Consider the following 27,544-nt stretch of genomic DNA (forward strand, 5'->3'; position numbering starts at 1 on the left):
TGTAAATCAGGCTGCGAACCCTAAAATCCCGCTGAGAATTTAGTAAGCACTCATTACATTTTGCTGATAATAAATAGTTATAGGCTTTCAATAAGAGAAATCTGGATGGAGATCCAGCTTTGGAAGAAATGTTCTTCAATTTCTTCCTTCAGGTTTGAACTATGATCCAGCCTGAGGCAAGAGAACACATGTGCATCTTTATCCTCCTGGAATGGATGAGGAAAAATATCTAGTGCCAATAAACAGAACATGGTTTATTTTACTAAATTATCCTGTCACAATAATGAACATTTTTAAAAACTGAAGATCAAATCCATCAAAGTTCATTTGTCATGAATGACAAATGGATTTGTATATTTGGATTCCTGATGCCTGACTCTTTATGATTCTGTCTTCATCTATGAGGTCTGACAATTAAGTTTGTGAACTCATCCTAGAAAAAGTACTACATATCTCATTGCTGAATATCACTATGGTCACCTTCGAAGTACTCCCCTTGGGAAGTTATGCACCGATGCCAGTGCCTAGTCCACCCTTCCAAGCAATTTTGGAACTCTTTTTCTGGAATGGCCATCAGAGCTGTCCTCATATTACCCTTAATGTCCTGAACGTCATCAAAATGTCTTCCTTTCAATGTTTGCTTTATCTTAGGGTAAAGAAAGAAATCATTGGAGGCCAGATCGGGTGAGTAGGGAGGGTGTTCCAATACAGTTATTCGTTTACTGGCTAAAAACTCCCTCACAGGCAGTGCTGTGTGAGCTGGTGGATTGTCGTGATGCAAGAGCTATGAATTGCTGGCAAAAGGTTCAGGTTGTTTTCTTCTTTTTCACGCAGCCTTTTCAGCGCTTCCAAATAGTAAACGTGTTTAACTGTCCAGTCAGTACAAATTCATAATGAATAATCCCTCTGATATCAAAAAAGGTTAGCGACATCGTTGCAACAAGTTCGTGAACTTAAGTTTCAGACCTTGTGCATCTAAATATTGAAGAATGGAAGTACAGTTCTTGCAGCACTGTCATCTCTGGTGATAAGACTCTGTTCCCATGATCAAACTGTGTTGACTCACAAATCCCAAAACGTGAAAATTACCAATTACTTCCATGTCTTAAAGAAAGTATCCTTAGTATCACTTGACTTAAGAATATATTTAAAGAGGAAAAATAGTGGACTTGCTAATAATGAAGTAAACCCCATTTTCCTATTTCAGCATCAACAATAGGCATTGTATAGCTGTGAATCTGGACAGAACTACACGAGAGAAGTGGGATGTGGTACCCAGATAACTAACGGCTTTTCACCTATTCTCAATGGAAGCAATTTTAACAATGAATACTATAAGACATGCAAACATTGATCACTGGAGTAAAGGGACAGGAAGGGTAGCAGTGGCCTTATACTTGAAGCCTAAAGATGACAAAAAAGTCTGTTCCTTTTGAATGTGACAAAATATCTTGTTCTCGGTAAATTTAAAAGATGTTTTGCAAATACTGCATGGCATATTGTACCATGGTATTATTTTTCAGACTTTTTACCAAATTCCAATTACCATCACATACTTGAGAAATCTGCATTTTAAATGTTCCATAATTGTAAATGACAGTGTGTTTGGCAGTTTTTTAAGCTAAATAAAGAAAAGCTTGTTTTTAAAAAATGAGTCAAAGAAGACTCAAATGTTACTAAGGATACTTTCTTTAAGGTATAGAAGTAATTGGGAATTTTTTTTTCTGGCAATGAATTGTTTATACATAGATGTATAAAAATACTTTTGCTACAATTATAAAATGTGTTACAAAGATAAGATAGTATTTATAATCCTTGCACACATATGCAAAAATGATATAAATGGGATTTAAAACCCTGGAAGTTATAACTATCTTTTTATAGACAATTTATTTGCAAGTATTTTATACAATATGGAACTGTAAAATTAAGAAAATACTTTTTCTACCTAGGCTATCTTTTTAAAGCCATTATTATCATTCAGCTAACCAAATACCCACACTTTCAGATAATGCAGAAATACTGGTGGCTTAAAATTACATTATTAGCATATATTGTCCCATGTATAATTTATGACTCTTAAAGTTTAACTTTTTTTTTTTCTTTTTCCCTGGACTGAAGGCATAGTGTTCAATTTCAGCTAATCCTTTCATCTTCTTTCAATCTGAATTGTGAAGGTCGAACTGAATATAATATTCCTTATAAAATCAGAACCAAGGTTAGCTTTTGAATTGTATGATCAAAATTTCCCACAGGAGAGAAAACTAAGACCTGGGAATCAATACAGCATCTGAAACTATCATGAGATAATTACTTAGCACTCTTCTCTGAAGGTCCCGGTTTAAAAAATAAAATAAATTCCCTGAAATTTTAAAATAAAAATAAAATAAAAATTTTCCTGCTGCAAGTACAAGTTAAAAATATAATCAAATGGTTGCTTTATTTTAAGATGTAACAAATTATATTAAATTAACACATATAGTTTGGGATAAAAATGACTACATTGTGTTTCAGTAATTACTTGGCTTCTTTATTTGGACTCAATGTATTTCTAAGTCCATGCACAGCATTTTGACATGACAGTGCATCCTATAAAAATCCTCACTTATGCTTCTATGTCATTTTCTCTATGCAAGTTCAGAACAGATTCTCTTCTTAATGGATTATTAATTAGTGAGTAGCGTAACTGAAAGTCTTCTCATCTTTAAAAATGTCCTTATAAATGAAAATTAGAAAAATATTCAACAACCTCTAATTATGCCTCATTTCTAAATGTATACTACACTTTTACTGTACTCATTTCTTTTTTATTAACTATATATTTGTTATTATTATAAGAATAATATGTAACTGCTCTCTATCACCAATACCACCAACTTTCCAAATGCTAGCACTGTTAGCAGCATTTTGTACTTCTTCCAAACCCTTAAAAACATACGCACACAAACTCATATCAGGGCCTCACAAAAAAGATATTTTAATAAATATTTGATTAAAAATACATATTAAATTTACCTAAATAGGACAATAGGTTGCATATTCTTGGTAGTTTGGTCAATTTCCCTTAATTTACCCACAGAGCCACCATATTGTTTTTAACACCTGTAGATGATTTGAATATATATATATACATATATATGCTATATAATACATGCTATATAATAAGCAATATGTTGTGTCACTTGCCTTTCCCAATGAGTGTTTAAGTTTCAAATAGTTCTTACTTACTAAATGTCAATAAGCAATAAACATTTGGGACATATATCTTTCCACATATACAAATGTAAAATAAATTTCTTTAAAAAAAATTTTTGTATCCCAAACTAATGACCTTTATTTTCAAGTTATAAACTATTTAAACAAAAAAAGAAGAGAAAAATGTAATAGCAGCATCCAGGTTTAACAACTGTTAGCATTAAGGTGTATTTTTAGGTCTATTAAAATGTGTTAAATTTTCACTTGAAATTAATTCCCTCTCTCTACCAAAGAAACCCTGATCCTGAAGTTTGGGTTTGCATGCTTTGTCAATGTTTTATACTTCACTAAAATACATGGTATATGTTAAAAAATGTTACGATTTGGCATTTTTAACATTTACATAAACTGCCAAATACTCTAATGTCCCTCTAAAAGATTTTCCTTCTTCACACAGCAGTCATGTAGACATGTAGATATCAAGTTCATAAGTGCTGTATGATGTTCAAATTTCAAAACATTTCACACATTATTTTTACCCTACCGGTGGTCATTTAGTTTATTAAAATTTTTCAACATTAGAAACAATTTTTCCCTGATTTAACTTGAATATGTGTCCTTATGCATATACTCAAGAACGATTTCAGTATATCTACTTGAAAGTAGCATCACTTTATAAAAAAGTGTTCATAGTCAGTTTTACTAATAGTACTCTGATGCTCTCTAAAATGATAAAGCCAATTTCTAGTCCCACTATTGGGCATCAGGCTAATGGTTCTCTATATTTTTTATTAACAGTTTTTCAAATCTACATTTTATGAAAGTTTTATAAAATTTTAATTTATGACATTTGTATAGTTACTGATTGGTGCTTCATTGTTGGTTTTTCTCAGATTACTAGAGAAGTTGAATATATTCTCATATTGGTGACCAATAAGAAGGTTTCTTCTACAAAATATATTTAGTTTATATTTCTTTTGATGACTTGTAGGAGTTATTTATATATACTTGATAACAATCATTTACTTGTTTTATTTTTTGCAAATACCTTTTCACAGACTACAATTATCTTTTAAATTATTCTAGTGGCTTTTTTTTTCATTTTATAGAAGATGATTTAGTATAAACAAATGTCAATATTTATTTCCATGGATTGTATTTAATGTTGAGAATTGAGATCATTCACACAACTTCATTATCAGAATTAAGAATCAAGATCATTTATGTCACCATGACAACTATTTGTTTTAGGAAATTCTTGCCCAGAAAGCTAAAGCTATAAGACCAAAAAAATAACTACTGTTAACAAACCAATTTGTGTATCTGGGCAAACTCTCTTCTATTAATAGAATAGAAAGCTAAGCTGAGCAAAGAACTCACTTATGAAGCAGTAATTTACTTATTATGATTTACTCCACAATTTTCAGTTTATAGTGTTCATCAATCCTACACTATTATGTCACCAACATGGCCTGTTTCCAATCAGGTACTCTGTAGGAGACCTCTTAAAGCACTTGAGTGCAGACACAAAGATGTGTAAATATCTTTGATGAACAATCAATTTCTTCTAATAATAATTAAGACTGTGAAAATGGTGTTCTCTTATTAAAATAAGTTTAATAAAAATATTTTTGCTTAAGTAATCAGTTATTTGTGTGGTTTTCTAGAGTATCTAAACAGTTTACAACCCTGGTAGTCATGGTGAAACCCAGTCAAGACATCTTCACTGCTATATTTCAAAACCCCTAACTTGGAAAACCTACACTTCTCAGAGGGCCCTTTAGCCTCCTTCCATAGCCTCCCCACCCCCACAGTTATAATGAGATACGGATTGCATTGTGTCTGACTCTGAATTATTTTTGTCAAGATCCCAAATATTTTCCTAGGATTGAGCAGCACATTTCAGAATTATTATTATTATTTTTTTTTCAGATACAAAAACTCTTATCCCTGGACAGAGACCAGCCTCATTAGTAACAAAACAATTGTCTGTTCTTGCCACATTTTGCTGTAAGCCATTACGAGGAAAGGCATAGGGAAGAGGTTGGATATAGGACCAATAATGTGATCCCTCAAACTGGGTGTAAAGACTGATAAATTCAGGTCCTAACAGAGCATTTTTCTTTATATATATATTTTGGTTCTAATATCAAAACTATGTTGGAAACTTCCCCAATCTCTTCTTATGTTGTCCCTAAGAGTCTGATCTTGAAGTGACCTCCTCTCTAAAAATCATGTCTGCCAAGAATTGAAAATGTGTCATGTCTACAACAAAGGGAGTCAGTCATTAGATTAAGGGCCTAAGAAATAAGGTACACAAACAACACAGTCAAGGATAATTCCCAGACCCTCATAGGTCTATCTTCTTGTAAGTTGTGTACACTCTGTGTCAGATTATTGCTACTTATATGTATTCAAACTATGAATGTAATTCTTGTACTTATCCTTAAAAATTTCACAATTTCACCCAGAATAATTGAGAACTACATGGCCACTTGGGAAATGCAACATGAACAAAATATTCATTTGAGATGTACCTCTAAAAAAGAGGAGTATAATTCCGAACATGCAATGGTCTGCATTTTCTATTAGTGTGTGAAAGCTTCCTAAAGAGATTCAGGTTCCAGAATTGTTTTGATAAAATATTCCTTGGCCAAGGAAAATTAAAAACATGAAAGCTTTATATCCCAATACACCACCCAAATCACAACTTAAACACAATCATCTTTATTTTAGTAGTCTTCTTACTCTGTACTTTTATTAACATCTTTCCTTAATCCTCCTTATGACCCAGTTTCCTTTCATTTTCTCAGGCCAGCAATACCCATATCTTAATTGCTTCTTAAATTAATTTCCCTCTGAAACAGGCAAGATCCTCATGGTTGAATTTATGTCCTGGTCTCATTTTCTGCTGAGAACTATTATCTAAAATTTTTCAAAATTCTGAGACTCTGTAATTCGACATCTCCCAACCTATAATAGTAAGTTTATATTCTTATAGCAAGCTCAGATTTTAAAAAATTGTGTATAAAATCAGGTGGGAAGATTCTGAATGTGCTTTATAAGACTACAAATTGCATAAAACACCAGGTAGATTTAGAAAAATCTAGTGTTAGACAATATATTTTGAAAGCTTTATCTAGATTTTTTTTCCTACAAAAATAAATTGAACTCTAATTCAACTCTGCTGGTATGAAAGGATGAATCATTGGAAACTTCTGTCTTGTGTACACAAAAGAAAGTGTACACAAGTGGATCCTAATGCAAATGTGATATTGGCCCTCTTTTTAACTTTTTGTGACTAGCCTTAAGCCAAAATTAATGGATTTAACTTGTGAGTGAAAGCTAGATCGGTAAATGGTTTCATTGCCATATCTCCAACTCCTCATTGAACATTTAAAAAAAATGCTTACAATAAATACAGACCCCAGCCATTAAGTACCTGAAGAGGGATCATCTTGATGAAGACTACTGAGGACACTGTAAGCAAAAAGGACATGAGGAAAATCATTGAACTGTAATGGCTGAAAAACTTCTTGGGTAAAATAAATCTGGTGACCAATAAAGCCACTTCAAGGGGATATCAAGCACCGCCTTATTTTTCTTCAGCTATCACTCTGCTTACATTGGTATGAGTTATTTTAATACAACAGCAAATCAGGAATGAAATAGAAATGACTTTTTAGATGACAACATAATAGTAAGCCAGGCAGTCAAAAATCTAACACCTGTTCCAGTTCTGCAAAATATAGAATATATGCATTTCTTTCTTTGTCTCCAACTAAGTGAAACTAAAAACTCTGCAAGTTATATTAAAAATCAATAAAAAAATACTTTTAAAGGTGGAGAAGAAAAGGTAGATTGACTGAGGTAACTAGGACTCAAATTATAATACTGTGATGAATGAAATCATTGTGTTTTCTTTTTGCCTCTGGTATGTCTCTGATTGCTGAAAAGTCTTACAACCAGAAATTCCAATTGATGCAACAAAAACCATCCCAAGAAAATCTTGTTCTCACTTGCCAAAGAACCATAAAAGTAACAGCCTAGCAATACAGCAAAAAAAATAAATAAATAAATAAAAAATAAAAAAAATACAGTAAATGCTCTGCTTCAGCAAAATATCAAGGGAAACACACACACACACACACACACACACACACACACACACACACACACACACACACACAGCAAAGTCTGAGTGGAGATTCTAGATAGACTTTACCTTCCCGGGCTGTAAGGAAGCACCTCTCTCTTCCCCACTGTGGTGATGTCATTGGAGGCTAAAAGGAGAGCCTAAACTTTTACCACTGACCAGTGGTGATTGATATTTTCTGGAAAACTGCCCAGTTTACTTGTATTTTAAAATGCTTGCCTAATATTTTCCCAATGTCTCCTGTTCCATTCCTAACATTGTTTACTTATATCCCCTATTTTTTCCTGAAAACATTTTGCCATAGATGTTTCATATTGAGTCAAATTCTAGAACCAGCTTTGATTATTGTTATCTTTTCTATATAATTTGTTTGTTTTCCATATTCACTCATATTCTCTCTTGTACATAAAAAAATTTTTATATTTATAATCATGTTACTCTGATTTATTGAGTTGAATTAAGTGTTAGATAGGAATGTACATATAGATAACAGTAAAAGCCACTATAATAGTGTATTAAACTAAATGGAACTTTATTTTTTGCTCATTGTTAAAAAGACTGGAGGTGGAAGAAGTGATGTCATCAATATTGCAACACAGGTCATCCAACCTGCAGTTCCCTCACAAGAAGACCAATCTGTAATTATCCATAAATAAGACACCATTTTGAAAATCCTAGAACCACAGCGACCAAGAAGAGACTGCATCAGAAGGTTAAGGGAAGCACTTATACTTTGACTATATTGCCCCTACTTTAAGCCAATACAGCACTGAACAGAAAGAGTCCCTCTGGGCCAGTGGTTTCACAATTGGGAAAAGAGAGCCCAAAATGGACGTCCAGCTCCCAAAGCACTGTCAGACGCTTCCCCGGAGGCCTACTCAGGTCTTGCTTATGGGAATCTGTGGGGCTACACCACCGGGGATCGGATAGAGACAGGCAAGGTAGCAGGGTTTATAGCAACCATGGCACAGGTCTTGGAGGACACTTTTGTGCACCAACAGCATTCAAGGATGGATCCCAGAGAGCAGCTCCAGCCATCTACAGAGCCATGTCGGTGGCCCTGTCTTGCTTTGGAGCTCAGCTGGAAGTTCTTCCTGATTTAGGTCCTTTGTCAATAGACTGTACTGGCCTTGTAGCCTATTCTACCACCCTAGCAAAAAAGGGAAGTAAATTCACAACCCTGCCTAACTGCTGATCATAGCCTCCAGTCTTGCTCATCCAGGAAGTTTGACCTTAGAACCTGGAAAAACATGGAGCCTATCCTACAGCCTCAATTAAGCAGGGGATCAACCCTGCCGTCCTGCCCAACTGTTGAGCATAGCCTCTGGCACTGCAAAATCACGGAGCCTCAACATTTACATATGATCATAGCAATAGATGCAGAAAAAGCATTTTACAAAATTCAATGTCTATTCACGATAAAAACTTTCAACAGATTGAGCATAGAAAGGAACATAGCTCAACGGAATGAAAGCCATATATGACAAGCCCACAACTAGCATCATACTCAGTGATGAAAAGCTAAAAGCTTTTCCTCTATGATCAGAAACAAGAAAAGGATGTGTACTCTTAACAACTTTTATTCAGCATAGTACTGAAAGCCCTAGCCAGACAATCAGGCATGAATAAGAAGTAAAGGGCATACAAATGGGGAAGGAAGAAGTAAAATCAAAATAGCATAAGCCTTTTCCTTCATTAAGGAAATATGAAATAAAAATGCAAATATTACTTTGAAATGAATACAGTTCTATTAAAACAAAAGTATAAAGCAATTCACTTGGCGCTAAAAATATTCAGGCACTGTGTTATAATCCGTTCACTTTGATGAGAAGTCTAAAAATACATAAATTTGTGATGTAGGAATTAAATAACTTGTCTCTACTCAGATTTGGGAAATTATACATATATATGTATCTATATCTATATCTATCTACATATATACATGCATATATTTCTATATTTCTATAAATTCTTCCTGATCATAATTGAGACACTTCTTATATTGTTTTTACATGCCATTGATTCAATGTAAAGTTTTAAGAGCTTTCTTCTTACACATTTAAGAAACAACTACATCTAAAACTCAATTTAAAATCGACTGGCTTAGGTATTTTCCTGGAAACAAGAAATATGTAAGATATAGAAAATCCATAAAAAATACATAGCTATTATTTTTGAAGTATAAATGACAGCATTGTGTTTCTTTTCTCTTCTTTTAAATCTCAAATTAAATATAAAAAGTTTAAAAAGATTTTGGTTGTTTTGGGTGTCTACTATGATCCTTTATCTACCATTCAAAAATAGGTATAAAGATACAAAATTATCAAGATACAAAAGTGATATTTAGAGTTTCCAAAGTCTAAACATATCATGGAACATGGTTTATACCTTTACATTAACTTCTATTATGATAAGTTTGTAAAGTTGCATATCATTTTCATGAAAATAATTTATCTATATTTTTATTCAAGACTTATCTACTCAGAACTCCCTATGCACTAGGTATCCCCATGATGAGGATGAAAATTTAAATATGGTATAGTGTTTATCCTCAAGAATATCACAGTCTAATGGGCTAACTATACTAATAAACAGATTACAACATTCAATATGAGAGGTGAGATGACTGATGTACATAGAGTGTTGTGTTGTACCAAACTAGACAACAGACAATATGGGTGGGGCAAGAAATTAATTCAACTGTCATTTAGCAAGTATTTATTACTCTCTTATTATGTGTCAAATATTATTATTGCTGAGGACACACAGTGAACAGCACTGCGTTGACAATGCTTACATTTCATCATGGGGAGACCTATAATATACAAACACAAGTGAGTTATACGTCAGATGGTGCTAAGTGCTTCACTTGACAATCATTTGAGGTGCAGGAAAGACCTGTTTAAAGTAACTGACTGGGATAAGAAATGATGTCACCTGTCACACAGGGTACAATGGTGAGACAAAATCTTAACCATTTTCACGTCTCCCTCTCACCTTGAGATCACCTTAAAAAGGGAACATTCTTTTTAAGCAGCCAGCCAGCATTTCCAGATACCATGGGGTAGGATGGAATAACAGGTAGAGAAGTAAACTCTTATCATTTTTCTACATGACACAAAAAAAAAATACAGCAGTGGCTTTTTTGTGTAGGGTGGGAACTGAAATTAAGGGGGGAAAATGTAGATCAAAGGGACAATCAGAGAAAAATCTTTAAGGTCTTAAGCATCCTCATTAGTTAGAGATTGCATTTTTTACTGCAAGCAACTGAAAATGTAACTAAAAACCAGTTTAAACAAATTGGAGTTTGTATTTTTCTTAAGTAAAAGAATTCCAGAAGCAAATAATCTAGGACTGGTACAGTCATGGAATACCCATGCTTTTTCTCCTCATTCCCTGCCATCTATATCATAAGATTTGTCACCTGATAGCTATAAATGGCTATTCCACCTCCAGTATCACTACAGTGGACTAGGAAGAATAAAGAAAGGACAAAGGACAAACCGTATGTTTCAATTACTTTTTAAAGTGTTTTCTGCAAATCAATCCCAGTAATTCTCACTTATATTTATTGGCCAGAACAACGCCTATCTCTGTTGGTCAGATTTTTTTATTTTCTGTGTGTAGCTAGTAACATCCACCTGTCTAAATAAAAATGTACACCCAATTATATCTATTTTTCATGTTAACATTCATATTTTAAATAATTCATAAAAAGTGTTGCTATTTATACCAATTGCTTATTCTCAGGAAAAAAATCCATTGTAATAATGGTGTTTAACAATTTGAAAGTGAGAACATTATAATTTAATGATAATAATCAAATGTTTTCTTTAAATTTAATAGACTAAGAAAAACTAATAAATAGTGAGTTCAGGCATAGACACCATGTGCCCTACACACTAATTAAAATAAATATCTGTAGAGATCGCATATTGGAAGTCTTTCAAAACATGATATCCAGCTATTTCTGGATAGCCTTTGGGCATAAATGAATTTCAATCCCAGAAAAAATTTTAATCTCCCTTTCCATCTGGTTTCTAACAAACAAAGGCAGGCAAATTTAGCAAACATTTTAAGATAAGCACAAAGCACGCGGAGCATCATCAACCTACCACTGATGACCTTGGGATATTAAGTACTTCATGCTGAATTAGGAAATGCATTAATCTATTTCTTCCTTTATTCAACAAATATTTACTTTGAGCCAATTAGGTATTATCCTATGCATAGTGTGGTGGTATCATTGAGAAGCTATGATTCAACTTAGCATTTGGAAATATGTTCTATATAATTACCTGTTTTGTGGTTGATCAGAGTAAAAATAAATTACGTTCCTTTTTTGAAAAGTTTTATCATATTTAATTAAAAAGCTGTCTATAAACTCTTGGCACTAGGTTTAATATAATTATCTTGATGATGCTAGGGGACTCAGGCAGGATATAAGTCACAAGAAATGGCACAGATCTAACAGGAAGATGAAATCAAGCGACTGCATAAAATATCCTTCCTTCGTAGGTGGGATCTAAGAAGGGCTGTTCACAAGCATTCATTTCAGCTTGAGAGCAATTCAAAAAAAGAGAAAGAAACAAGAGCATTTCTGTTTCAAAAGCTGACCTAGAATAGCTATTCAATGGTTACAGGCAAATATTCTCATTGGGAAAAGATAAGCCTGCCATAACAAAATGACTTTAACCTAAATCTGGTCCATACACTGTCACCAGCTGGAATGGACAACCAGCAAGTTCATGTGTTTACAAGTCAAAATGTGAATGTTGTATGCATCATTCAAAACTCAGAGTGAGTTGAAACTTCATTGGGATAAAACAAATTGTACATCATCTTAATTCTTTTATCAAGCCAGGACATATGTGTTGACTGATTTATCATCAGCAAGTGATAAGTTTTATGAACAATAATCTATTTCCCCTACTATAAAATAGCTTACAGAAAAAATACGACCCAGGACATTTCATCTTATACAGAAGCATGTCATGATTAAGGTAGTACAAAGATAAAGAAAATATAGGTGCAGATATTAAGTTTCTTATACAAGATATAAGAATCTCCAAAGAGTTGGGGAAAAAAAATAAAGAAAATTATAGGACTTTCATATAGAGAATTATTTTTCCTTTCTTTTTTAATTGTTGTCACATTATTGTTGTTACTAGGAGTGTTATCAGTGCCACAATCATGCCCATGTTCAGTGAGTTTCTCCAGGTAAAACAGATAATCAATCTAATGTCATTTATTGGACCAGCCAATGTTGGTCAGATAAATGTGATGATTTAAGATTTCTTGATGAGCCACTAGAGGGGGTTGTTTGTTAGTTTGTTCGTTTATTATTTAAGTATAGTTGGTATACAATCTTATGTTGGCTATATTAGTTTCAGGGGTACGAGATACTGATTCGACATTTTTATAACTTACAGTGTGAATAGTGTGATCCACTAATTCCAGTAATCATCTGTCACCTTACAAACTTATCACAATATTATTGACTACATTCCCCTTCTCTTTTTCACCCAACCCCCACACCCAACCTTTTGGGAACTATCCCTTTGGTCCCTGTTCTGATGCTTCTGTTTTTGTTTTGTTTTTACATTCCACAGATGAGTGAAACCATGCAGTATTTGTCATTCTCTGTCTGACTTATTTAACTTAGCAGAATACCCTCTACATCCATCCATGTTGTTACAAATGGCAAGATCCCATTCTTTTTATTACTGCATAATATTCTTCCATATATATATGAAATCTTTATTTATTAATGGACACCTAGGTTTCTTCCGTATTTTGGTTATGCAAATAGTACTTCAACGACAGGGACTTTTAAATAACTAACTTTAAAAAATGAGTTTATTATTTTTTGAGGGATTATTATATGTATAATATATAGTGTATATGATGTATAATATATATTATATATATGTGTGTATATATATATATATTTCTCACAAATAGTTTTAACTCTTCAATTAATAAGTTTCATCTCACACCACGGGGAAAAAACTAGATGATCATAAATGTTTTTGCTTCTGTGATTGGTTGATTTGATAAACTTACCAAAATACTATTCAAAATATAACAACAAATTATGCTTTAGTGGAAACATGTTTCAGTGATTAAAAAGAAGAAGTTTGTAATATCAAAGATTGACATCACGGATTATTTATTCTAATGTTTAACATTAAACTTGTAATTATTAATATACGTCAAACACAATATTGTATCACAAAACCACAAGATTTTCAGTAAAGATATTTCATCGCAATTATAATAAATAAATCAGTAATAAGTGCCACTTAATGTCAAAAGTACAGAATACACTTAGAAATATGTTTTTAAATGTTTTATCACTGTTACTACACTGACCATGTCTTGCTGTTTTTATATGAGAAAGACCAATACATAAACACAGCAAATATTATTTGCAGCAATATTTAAATTGCTTCAATTTGTATATTCATATTTCATAAAAGTATGCTTTAATACAGCAAAAATAAGGAAATATATGGAAGAAATAAATAACAGATCAATGAAACCACATCAACAACTGATAAAAAATAAAGGTAGGAAAGTTAAAGATATTTTTGTTTGTTTGCTTTAGCTAGTGACCTACATCTTTATTTAGTATAATAACAATACTATTTAATATATTAATATGAAATAGAATGTAAAATATGCATAAAATTTTAATAAAACATGGGATTTCAGAGAAATTTCTCCTTTAAAAAATATTACTGAGTTATAATCCACCAGACTGCTAAAGCACTTCTTTTTTTTTTCAATTTGTTGTTAGTTTTGAGAGAATCAAGGGAAAATACAAGTTATTTTAAAATCCAATATAATTGATATGAAAATGTCGGATATCGGCAGTCAGCAGTACAGACATATATTCATAGTTTTAAAGAAGGAATGGGGAGATGGTTATGACTGGAGTAGAAATAGAAAAATTTATAAAGTAAGTAAAGGTATGGAGTTCCAAAATGTCTGTTTTAATGTCTTAGAGCCATAGCTTGCTGACACAGGCACACTCACCAAAAGCTTGCCATCTGCCATTCTGAATGCATAAGTCTGTGAATTCAATTAAGAGGCAAGAATTGAGATAGTTGTTTTTTTTTTATTTACTTTTACAAACCCTGAGAGGAAAAACAAAATCTACATGATCTGAATGGCAGGATTTTTAGAATAACAGTGTGAGGGATTAGACTTCGAACTTCATGAATCTATAGATGGAAGAAGAGGTATGAAATGGAACTCACTTTAGGCAAGGTAAAATTCTTAGAGACGTGAAAAAGAGAGGAATTATACATGCAAGAATTTGGAGGGTATAAGTAGACAAGTAGAACTAACACAAAAGTTCACTTATAATCTAGTAGCAGGGAAAATGAAGGGATTGATAAATTACTTGTGTGGCAGGCTGTGGAAGTTTGAAAACCAGGAGTATGAACTTTAGTGGAAGCAACTGCAATGTAATGGGATGCTGTAGGTTTTGTTAGGATGTTTCTGGCAAAAGCCAAGTTACTTTATGGAAAAAGGGATACCATGTAGAAAGGAATTTCAATATTTTGAAAGTAAGACAATGTGAGAGGACACAAGAGCACTTACTGGTTATGCAAAGATATTGGCTTTTATTCAGAATGGTGTGATTTGCATTTTAGAAATTCTGCTTTGCAGTATGGATAATATATGAAGAGAAGGTGAGACTGGAGTCAAGGGTATAATTTGGGAGAATACTGCTTGATTCAGAGGAAAATAATCATGTTGGAGAGAATATAGATTCAATAAATACTTCAGAGTTTGATTTGTCAGTAGTCAATGACATTGAGAATGAGACTGTTGAGGAAGAAGATGGAATTAAAGGAGAATCATGGCTTTCTGGCTTGAGCTAGTGGAAACAGTGTCATTCCGAGAGCTAACAAAATTTGGCATGAGAAGCTTTATGGCAGTAGAGGGTGGTGACGAGTGATGGGCTCAATTTAGAACAAACTAGAGCAAAAGGGACTCTCACGGGAATGCAAAACTTTGCAGCTACTTTGGAAGATAGTCTGGCAGTTTCTAACGAAACTATAAACATAGTCTTACTATACGATCCAGTAATCATGTTCCTTAGTATTTTATTTAATCCAGTGGCAGAACACAACATAATATATCCTATATGAAGGACTCCATATATAGGTTAGACAAACAAATGTGTACTCAACTAATTTTTCCACTGTAAGTCTCTGTTGAACACAAAAACATGTCTTTGCATATAGTAATCCAGGCATTCAGAGAAAAAAATGGTTAAAACTCTGTGAAAATATTTTTATCAATGTCTCGGGGAATGCAAAGTGATTCCATTCATGTTGTGAAACCTATGTATATTCATAATGTTTTATAATTTCCAAAAGTAAATTTTTCTTTATGTAGGTTGATGCTTTGAAACAAGTGAAATTTTAATGCTTACTAAATACTGAAAAAATGCTGTTAAAATGTAGAAAAATATCATCAATTGTTCAAATGTACTAACACAGTTTAATTTCATTCTCTTTCAATAATATTTATGTATTTAATTTTCAAATATTATCTCACTGTTGAAAATACTGACGAATAAATATGTAAATTAAAAACATGCAAATCCACCAAAGACACAACCAGTGTTAAAATTTTGGTGAATTCCCTTCCTGCCATTTTATTTGAAAACTTGTGAGCATAGAAAAATTTGAGTAACACTGCATTTATAGTTCTCTGATCTGTTGTTACTCTTATAATATCACCATATTTTATGCTTTAAAATAGTATTTTAATGTGATATGCATCATATAATTGCACTATAGTTTATTAAGCAAAACTCAGAGTACCAGATATGTGTCATGTTCCAAATATTTTTCTACTATGAAAAATGCTGTAAAGGACATCTTTATTTATCAATATTTCTTGGCATTATTAGGATAATTTGTTAGAGAAATTCTGAATCAGAAAACACAAATATATTTACTGTCAGAAGTTATTTCCACCATTCTATGAAAATTTCCATCTCTTCACAGTTCTGCCAGCCATAAGTATTAATAATAAAATTATACTGATTTGATTTATGAAGCTGTTATGAAGTCTGTACTCTTGATTGTCTCCTAATGATTATGAGCATGTTTCGCTGTGTTAGCTGACTACTTATATTTCTTCTCTGACCAACAATCTTTCCATTATACTAATGGGAAGTGATTGCTTATATACTTTCAAGCATTCATGTATTAAGGACAATAATCCTTTTTCTATCATAATCGTTGCAATTATTTTCTTATTTTTCCATTCTTTAATTTTTTTATGAAATTAAAGAAATTTATAGGAGATTATGAATGCCTAATATTTACATATCTATGTCATTTTGAAAACTATGGTAATATCGAAAAAGAAAAAGGGAAAACAGATTTATTTGAATTTGCCTTGGATATTAAATCATTTTCCTATCTATGGAGATTCACTTTATAAGAGATTCTATTATTTGTGTCAATGTGAGAACAGACCATCTTTAAATTCTTCTCATTAAAGAAAGTAGATGAAATGATTGGCTCAATAAAAATGCAACAAACTAAGGAACGTTAGGCAAAATAACATGATTTGGAGTTTGTAGGACTGGGAGAAACTGCCAAATATAAATAAGATATGAAGATTTCTTTAAACCAAGCCCTCTCTCGTCTTCTCTAAATGTAATGATTGAATGCCTGGTATTGTGCTTTGTAAATGCTTTGTACCAGAAATTTATCTTGATTCCGGGCTTAATTGATATTCCTTTTGTATAGTTCAATATTAAATTGTGTAATAATAAAAATATCTCCATCAATGTTTGGAAAGAACAATTTTAAATGATCTTAACTTTCAAGTAGGAGAGTAGAGAATGGATTTAGCCCTCAAAACCACCTTTTACCTATCCCAAAGGAATGAGCATGCAATTATATTTATGAAAGAATGTGATTATGTTGCACAGATGCACGCTTGTGGTTGTGTATTTGCAGCTGGGAACTTTGGCTTTCGGGAGAGGGACAAATAAAAATTGATATACTGTAAAGTATGACCACAGCATAAACCATGGCTTTTAAATGGGTGCCCCCTATACATTTTACTCAAATATGTGTGTCAAAGCCATCTAAAAAAAAATAAATTGCATCATTGAAATGGATTTTCTTGAATGAGCTATGAGATACCTCCATGGTAAATTATGAAATCCAATTTAAACTTATGTCAGTTTATGTAGCTTAACTTTTGCCTCTCATGAAATGCATTTTTAAGTTTATTTTTATCAAGATATAATTGGCATATAACATTGCATAAATTTAAGGTGTACAACATGTTTATTTGGTACATTTATATATTGAAAAATAATCACCCTTAAAAAAAAGAAATATAATCACCCTTGTAGTATTAGCTAACACCTCTATTGCATTATATATAATTATCATTTATTTTTTGTGCTGGAGACAATCAAGAACTAGTCTCTTAGCAATTCTGAAGTTTATAATACAGTATTGTTTTCTGTGATCCTATGTGGTGCATTAGCTCTCCAGAACTTATTGGTTGAAAGTTTGTCCAACCAATTATCATTATTATTATTAATTTCATTTTCAATAATGAGCAAGAGAGCTGGATAAATATCAATTAAGATGGTGCATAACTACACAACATTGTGGAATTCTTGGGAAGAGAAAGGTTAAGTGATGAGTTATTACCATTGTATTTCCATTAATGTAATAAAAATATATTGTTGTTGAAATAAGTAACCAAAATTGCTTTTGTATTAATTTGAGCAATAATGTTTGCTTAATATCATTTTGAGATCCAAAAACACTTGATAAATGTTAGCACTTTAACTTTGAATCATATTAGTTTTAATTTAATCAGTAGGTCTTATTTAAAATACATAAGATGCATAAATTAAAGAATAATAAATATTAAACCAACTTGAGACGCTTCCTGGCTTTTATATAGTTTATATGTCTATCAATAGAATATTAGTGGATTATTATTATTACAATAATCAAGAATGAATCATTCAAATAATTGTTATAAAAGAATGTCTATGGGTGATTAATTAATGAATAAAACCATAAAGGATGTCACAATTGGATAATTTAATTTACCATTGATTTTTTTCAATAGAGAGGTGACGGAATAAAGTTAAGATTAATTAGAATAAAGTAGATATTAATTAGGATCAAAGAATAATTAAAGTTCAGAGATACTAGAAATATTTGCGAACTGTATTTTCATGAAACATTCCTAGGACCACCTTATTCAAGTTTGTTTGAGAAAGAAATAAACATCTAGCAGAAGAATTTATCATAACTGGTAGGAGTTAAAATTAGAGAAATGTTTCTTAGAGGGGAATGAGAACAACAAATGGCACCTGACACATCTTAGGAGCTGAAAAAATGGTAAATAAAATTTGACAGAAAATTGGTGGGGAAATGCAGATCAAAACTTCATCTCCTTCTGATAGGTGTTTATTAAAATAGCTATTTTTAAAATAGTTACTGAATAGTCATATTTAAAATAGCTACTGAAATATAAGATATTTTAATCAATTAATCGTCACCTGATTTGATATTTATATCTTGCTTTATACAAATTAGTCATCTGTATATACTCCTGAAGGTTAATACATTCATATGAATGCAGTTACAATTTTAGTTATTTATAAAGTTCTAAGTTAATTAAATGGTGCAAAGAGTCATTGCATCCATCTAAATGGATCTTTCTGTGCGTTGTTATAACTCTTTTTTACTTACCCACTATATTTTTAAAAAGTCCGTTTCCTCTGGATATATTTGCATGGTCAATACTTAATACAATCACACTCACTACAGAAATCATAAAATTGAAATTATGAGTTGCTCTATATTCAGTATAAAAATCAAAAATTGGATTGAAAAAACATCACTTAAATAGGGAAAAACTTAAAATAAAACTTTAAATACAGTACTATACCACATTTAAAACCCATATAAAAGATTTTTAAGCTCAACAGTAAGAATACAAATAACCTGGTTAAAAATGGGCATTAAATTTGAACAGATCTTTTACCAAATAATATATACAGATGGTAAATAGCATATGAAAAGATGCTCAACATAATTTGTCACTAGAGAATTTCAAATTAACCATTAATGAAATACCACTATGAATCCAATTATATGACATTCTGGAAAAGGCAAAACTATAGAGACAGTGAAAACATCACTGGCAGCCAGGGTTTCCGGTGTGGAGGGATAAAAAGCTAGAATACAGGGGATTTTTATGGCAGTGAAACTACATTATATAGTGCTATGATAGTGAATACATTACACATGCATTTGTCAAAGCCCATAGACCTTTAAAGCACAAAAGTAAAACTTAATGAATGCAATTTTTAAAATAACATTTAGCAGATCCCATAATGGAATGCAGAATATTACAAAACAATCTAACTATATTATAAATACATAAAACAACCACACTGAAGGTGATGAGGGAAGAATATGCTGACTTAAGTTATATTGTAAATGAGTAGTGTCTATAAGACTAAAGGCAAAAGAAACTGTGCATAAATATTGTATGTAAGTACTATACTTGATGTTTCCACAGGGGCATAGGTGAAGAGTCTGATAACATCATACATGTATAATGGAACTGAATAATTAGGTAAATGGATGGCAGATGGTAGGAGTCAGGTTTCTTACTATTGGAGTGGGAGGTTACATATAAACATTGGGAATAGGCAAAAATGATCCATATAGTAATGAATTAGAGGTGGAAACATCAGTATGAACTAATGTTTAGCTTAATATAGACATAGATGTTTATATAGAGAATTTTTTATAGATATGTATATAGACATGAGCAGTATACACATACATTTATTGTTGCTATATTAGCTGAGAGGTCCTAGAAGTAATCATACCCCAGTAGCAATGAACACACCTACCATTCAAATATTGGTTTCTAAAGCCATTTGCCAATGAAAGGAACCGTTTTTTGGGACAATGCCCAATTCTAGGACTGGAGTAAGAAATAGACAAGATGAGCCTGGAGCATCTTGTAGTGCTAGAAAATAAGAAATCACTTAGAAAAAAAAATTACATTGATGGACCATATGTCAAAGTAATACAGAGCCAAATGAAAAAGCTCCCAGTGGCCATAATTGGAACAACTTGACAAATAAACTAGTATTGGATTACACGCCAAAGAATAAAATTAATATATATGAGTACATATTGATCAAAATAAATAATCTGATAATTAAACAAATGAGAAAAAATAGATAAATCTCTTGAGCAGAAGAGTTCCAAATGATTTATTTAGTACTCCACTCTCATGGAGATGGGGCATCTGACTCAAGTGTGGAAATGCACAGAAACTTGTTTCTAAAGAATACAGAATGGAAAAGGAGAAAAAACAAAACAAAACAAACCTAACTCTGTAGTGGAGAAACCTAACAAGCACTACCTCAGCCAGGTGATCAATATTAACATCAATATAAGTTATGTTAATAGCATGCACCCTTAATATATGATAAAAATTGCACTTGCACTTTAAATCTGCAGTCCTCCTCCTATACCACATAACACTAACTTAATCACAAGAAAAACAATAGACAAATCCCAACTGAGGGACATTCTACAAAATATATGACAAGTTCCTTAAAAATGTCAAGGATCAAAACTAAGGAAAACTTGTAAAACCATCATAGCCAAGAGGGGCCGAAGGAATCATGACTACTAAATATAATCTGGTATCGTGGAACAGAATAAGCACATTAGTTAATAAAAATGTATCAATATTGGTTCATTAGTTGTTAACAAATGTACCGTGCTAATATGTTAATTATAGACAAAACTTGGGTATGTGTTACATAGGAATTCCCATCAATATCCTTACAATCTTTCTGTAAATCTAAGTCAACTGTTATAAAATAAAGTTTAAAAGAAAAAAATTGAAAAAAACTTAAATGTTCATACAAATATTAGTCAACTAAAGTAAGGTATGTCAACACAATGGAGCATTATACAATTACAAAAAAGTCATGCAGGGATGATCTTTAAGGTGATATGAAGTTACTTTCAAGGCATTTTCGCAGACAACCTAGAAAGTAAAACTTACCAACAGGAAGTGCACTAGAATCTTGTTCTTTCAAAAATATTTTAGCACCAATAATTTTGGGGAAAATATTAATGCTAAAATTACAACACATGCCAAAGGAAAACTGAGATTAGACTGCAGACCAGAGAAGTACGGTAGATCAATGGAAGGTATACTTTTAAAGGTAATGTCTTGAACGTTACCATTGTTCAAATTTCTTACTGTTGGTCTCACATTTACTATAATAAAATAACTAATTCTTGTTGAAAGAAAATCTGAAAAAGTAGAAAACATTAAGAAAATAGTAGACATTAGCACTTTCACATGAGTTTATTTATCTAGAAACCAGTGTTTTGTGCTTATAATTTGTATTACATCATTTTTTTCTTGATTCACTCTCAACATTTTCCCAAAAGGCATGTTTGAGTGGAAGACTGTTCTAAAGAGAGGTCTTACAATACTGAATAATACTGTTGAGAACTGTAGTCTCAGAGAGTTTATAATCTAAAGGGGAAACAACTTGGGAGAGAGACAATAAACAAACAGAAAAATCCAAATTAATGTTAAGTGCTAAAACGAAAATAAAATCCTGGAGGGAGGGCATTTTAAATGATCAGAGAAGGCCTCTCTGAGAAGTTTATAAATAATCTAAAATGAGAATGACAGGAAAGAGTCTATTTTACAAAAATTGGAGGGATGATCTTTCTAAGTAGTAGAAACAGTAGACCAAGCCGGAAGGAGCTGGTCAGTTAACACAACAGGTTGTTGATGAAGGGGAGATGGGCCCAAACCAAAGGCATTAAAGGAGGTCAGGATAGGGAATATAGCTTGATTATAACTGTAGAATGGTCTGTAATAGACTGTTGATTTTTTATAGTTTTTTTCTTGTACTTATATACCAGTTATTCTCATCTGTAGAGTTTGAGAGTCTGTATCTGTTATGGTCATCAATTTTGGTGGGGGAGTAGCATTCGAGGGATTCCCCTGCATTAAGAACATTAAAAAACATTTTTCAGTGATGTCTGATTATAAAAAGCATTTTGATTACCTAAACCACTTTGATTGGCTTTTGGTCACAGTTTATAAAATGTTGTGAAATGCCTCTGTATTAATACATGGTATACAATTTTAAGGTTTATCAGAAAGCCTCCTAGGTTTAAAAAAAGGTGAGCAAACACATCACTGTGTATTATAGACCATAAAAAATACACTGTTCTGCATTAAAGATGTCTAATTTGTTTGTTAGTATTATGAGCCTTGAAGTGATATTAGCCTAATACCCATACCTCAAGGGCAGCAGTACTGAGCTATATATAGACAGAGAGAAAGGGAAAGAGAGATCTCTTGACATGGTTGGGATAAATCAATGTGAGACATTTTAACAGGACCTTTGGTAGTCTGGGAAAGCCTGGAAGTATTACTCCATTTTAGATATTTGGCTACTGGTGCTTAGGATGCAGGATTTGAAAAGCACCAAAAGGACACATAGAGAGTGATGTACAAATTTATCAACTTGTTAACTGAATATCGAGCAAAATCTTATTTTCATTTAAACTAAAATTAAGTAGCACTAAATTAAACTACACAGACTGAAATATTTTAAAAGTCAGTAAGATTTTCATACCATTGTTTAACTTCACTTAACTGGATAGTATAACTAGCATTATAACAATTAATTTTCAACCATATCAACAAAGGCAAAAAAATAAAATATAAAATAAAATAATCTCCCCTGAACTAAATATAGTGCCCAGATTTGGTATATACCATGAATAATTTTCTAATGATGTGGTCTCTATCTTGCCTCAGCACCCAAATATGTAGTTTTACTGTATAAAATAGAGTTATGATATAATGAGGCCAAGATGTCACACTGTCACATGCAGTTCTAATACAGGGCTATATGACTTTGGGCAGCTCAATTATATATATATATATATATATATATATATATATATATATATATATATATATATATATATATATATATATCAGACCAGAGAAGTATATATATTTGTAATATCATGTTAATACTGCATCAGGCTGCTGTGAAAAGTATATAAGAAAACCTTAGTGTCCACTAGTTACTCTCCTTCTTTTTGTTTGTTTGGTTTTTTTTAGACCATAGTAAGGACTCATGTCCTCTTTCTGCAGTACAGCTGTCTACGTATTTCAGGGCCATGGCCACTCTGATCTATTCAGTCCTATACACCAGAAGGGGACGTAGGTATTTCCTGGAAGGCACTCCGAAGTACCAGGCCCTGGAGGCCCAGGGCCTGAGCCAGGACCACACCTACCCAGATCTAAGGCAGGTGTGGTTGCTCAGCATTAGGGAGAAGTTCAGTGTTCCTCTTTACACTTTATGCCTCGTCATGGTCAAAGGATGTAGAATGACATTAAAGGAGGAGTTTAAGGAGAACAATTAACTCTGTGTCTATCTCTCAGGTTCTAACAACAAAACGCGATTTAAATTCTCCTTTGTGAGAGGCCTGCAGAAGCTTTCACGTGCTTCATTTAACCTAAACAGCAATTTTAACTCAAGAGAAGAAAACACTATGCCTATGTGGCACACAAAGCCATATTTTCTGATGTCATTTTACTTTGATTTCTTACTCTTGTACCCTTGTGTCCATTTTTTCAATTGGCTTAGAATCTAGAAAGTAAATGAATTGCTATTTTGTATATGCAGAAACCCTGATATTTAGAAACAAACAGCACCTGTAACTATAAAATGACTTTCAAATCCAATTTATGGGCACAATCATGTATTCGTATGTAATACCAGAGTATGCATACATAGTGCAAAGGTACGTCAGGTTTCATAAATGTCTGGGTCAGGCTATGTATAGAAACAGAGAGTGGTGATGTCAATAAAATATTGGTAGGTGCATGATGTGCACAAAAATGTAATTCATGAATCTTGACAGTCTGTCAGCCAAATAAAACATTTGGATAATTGGTTCAGTCTATATCTGCTGGTATAACTGTCTGCTAGAATGCCCTTTTGTTGAGGTTAGAGATTGATTTTGCTTACTCTTTTTAATATTCCCAATACCATCACTGAACATGGTATGCCATAGGTGCTCAATTTTTTAATTTTCAGGTGTTTAGAATTTCTTCATTGCTTTATTGACTGAATGAATGGATAAAGGGAAAAAAATTTCTCTCACATCTATTATGTACTATGTTTAGCTCAAATTACACCAAATGTCCATCTACATTTAATATTAACAAGACTTCAGTGTTTAATTGTGACAGATTGCCAATCTAAAATAATCACACACACACACACACAAACACACAAACACACATATACACACAATGCACATGCACACAAATTGTTTAACACAAAATCAAGAAAGGTGAATGACTGATATTATTAGATATTTCAAGTATAAAAGATGTGGAAGAATTTGGTCTCTTAAATACATTTAGTTATAGATATTAGATGAAGTAAAGTCAAATAACTTTCCTAAAAATGCACATTAAAAATGCATGAAAATATATTAATGAAGAAGACTGAACGCTTATTTTATGTTGCTATAAACTCAATCATGGTAGATCAAATGTTTTCTTCTTCAATTTTTGTGTCATTATAGCTGTGTCATTTCCAAGAATATCTGGTTTGATTTTGGCAAATCTAAACTATCAGAAAGTCCAGAATTTTTGTAGTGTTTGCTTGACTTAAACAATAATGCTCTCTATCATAAAGTGCTCAGAAGCTATCGACTTCTGAGGTTTTTATATACAGATGTGTATACTACCTAAAATCCAAATACAAACAGAAATAAGATGTCAAACTTTTATTTACAACATAAAATCTGCAAAAACAATTGATAGAAATTATTGATATGTCAGTGAAACTTCAGAGTAAACACTGAGGATGCAGTTTGAATATAACTAAATCTGAGTCACAAAAAAAAAACAACAACAATCATCTCACTTGGATATACACTTGAAGAAACACACTATCACTCACATATGCAGAAGCATACATATACTTTCAGTTAATGGCATTACTTCTTACTCCATTGTGAATTTAAAGCAACCAGAAGAGAAATTCCATAGACGTCTGATACATTTTCTCCTCATCTCTCAGAGCTACATATTGTCCCTTCCTGCCTATTATCAAGGATGAACTCTATATGATCCTATATCAATCATATCTCCCTATGGTACTAAATCCACCTTATCTCACATATCTAAAGATATTACCTCTAGCAATTGTGTCCTTTTTCTCTCCCCTACATCCAAATCTCTCTTTTTACTGGATCATTCTCATTACCATTCAAACATTCTTTAATTTCTTTCATTAAAAAAAAAGAGAAAAAATAACAACAAAAAACTCTCGATCATATGTATTTTACTAAACTACCACTTGATTTTTCAATAATACTCCTGCAAAGGGTTGTCCATATTTGCCCATATTCTCTTAAATCCATTCTCCTCTAACTTTCATGCCCAGCACTCCAGCAAATAACATTTATTACAAAGACCAACATTCTCCACATTGATGATTCCAATGGTCAGTTTCTGTACCTCATTTTATTTTAGCTACCAGCAACAGTTGGTGCAGTTTAGCATTCTCTTTTCCTTAATAAATTTCTTCAGTTGGTTTTCAGGACACCACATTTATTTTGTTTTCTTTATACATCATTTGCCTTTCTTATACCAATTTACTGGATATATGTCCACTATAGTCATGCTGGTCACAGCAATAATCACCACTTTCCTAAATTAGTACAATAGGTCCCTAATTGTAATGTCTGCTTCTATCTTTCCCTCCCCACTCCCTTTCTTTAGTTAACACCTGACAGGACAATTCTTTAAAAATCTTAATCAGAGCATGTCTCTCTTCGAAGCAAAACACGGGAATGGTACCCATGCACTTAATAATAAAAGCTCAAATCCATAAAATGGCCACAAGGCCCTTTGTGATCCTGCCCTCCATTATTTCCCTGAGCTTATTTCTTCCCCTTAGTCATTGTACTGCACTGACCTTCTTGCTGTTCCTTGAACACACAAGATTCTCTCCTGCTTTAGGGTCTTTGCAATGCTATAAGTTCCACAATTTTGTTACAGATATATTTTAGGGCTAATTCTATCTTTAAGGCTTGCTCAAGTATTACATTTTTTTTGTTTGTTTTTTAAATTCAACCCTCATCTCAATGCTGGTATACACAATTTACCTTACCATGTTCTATCATTATTTCCCCATCCATTTGAAAATCACATCATGGCACACTATATACATATTGCTGATTTTCTATTGTCCTTTATTAAACTATAAGTCTACAAGTGCAGGATTTTTTTTTTTTGTTTGTTTTCTTTTGTTTTGTTTTGTTTTAGTTCACTGAAAAATTCCAAGTGTGTGGGATGTTCAACAACATTTATTGGAACACTTATATGGAAAAAAAAAAGTTCCCATAGCATGACTTCATTTATATCATAAATTTATTGGAACCTAATTATACCAATTACATTTCCTGAATTATTACCATGCATGCTGTTTATAATCTGTCTCATGCTTATTGCTAGTGTACCATAATTGTGATGTTTGTCTGTAATGTGTGAAGCAATGCTTAATAGGAGGGCCCAGAGCTCACTGTTTTCACCAGCTACCTGCATCATGGACTAGCAAACACATTCAATGATGTATTTTTAATTTACTTTAGTAGTACTGTTGTTGTTTCTTATGAAATTTTGATTAACATATGTATGTGCTTTGATCATGCATCATTCAATAGAAAAAGTTTTTTTCTGTCTCTGTCCTAATCCTGTACCTTAATTTTCTATAGATTTGTCATGCCTTTCTAGTCTTCCACGTAGTGGTCAGGTATACATTCTAGAATTAGAGTACTAGCTTAAAGCCCAGGTCTTCCTTTTACTAGCTCAGTGTCCTTGGAGAAGCTACTCAATATCTCTATGCCTCAGTTTCAATACCTGGAAATTAAAGATAATAATTGTACATTTCATAGAGTTTTTGTGAAAATTAAATAAATTAATACATTTATAACAGCTCTAAGAGTGTCTGGGTCATAGTAAGCGCTAACTAATATTATGCATCTCTCACATTTCTGCTAGAGTATGTAATTC

This window comes from Rhinolophus ferrumequinum, chromosome 2, assembly GCF_004115265.2.
Source record: "Rhinolophus ferrumequinum isolate MPI-CBG mRhiFer1 chromosome 2, mRhiFer1_v1.p, whole genome shotgun sequence".
In the NCBI taxonomy this organism is placed as follows: domain Eukaryota; kingdom Metazoa; phylum Chordata; class Mammalia; order Chiroptera; family Rhinolophidae; genus Rhinolophus; species Rhinolophus ferrumequinum.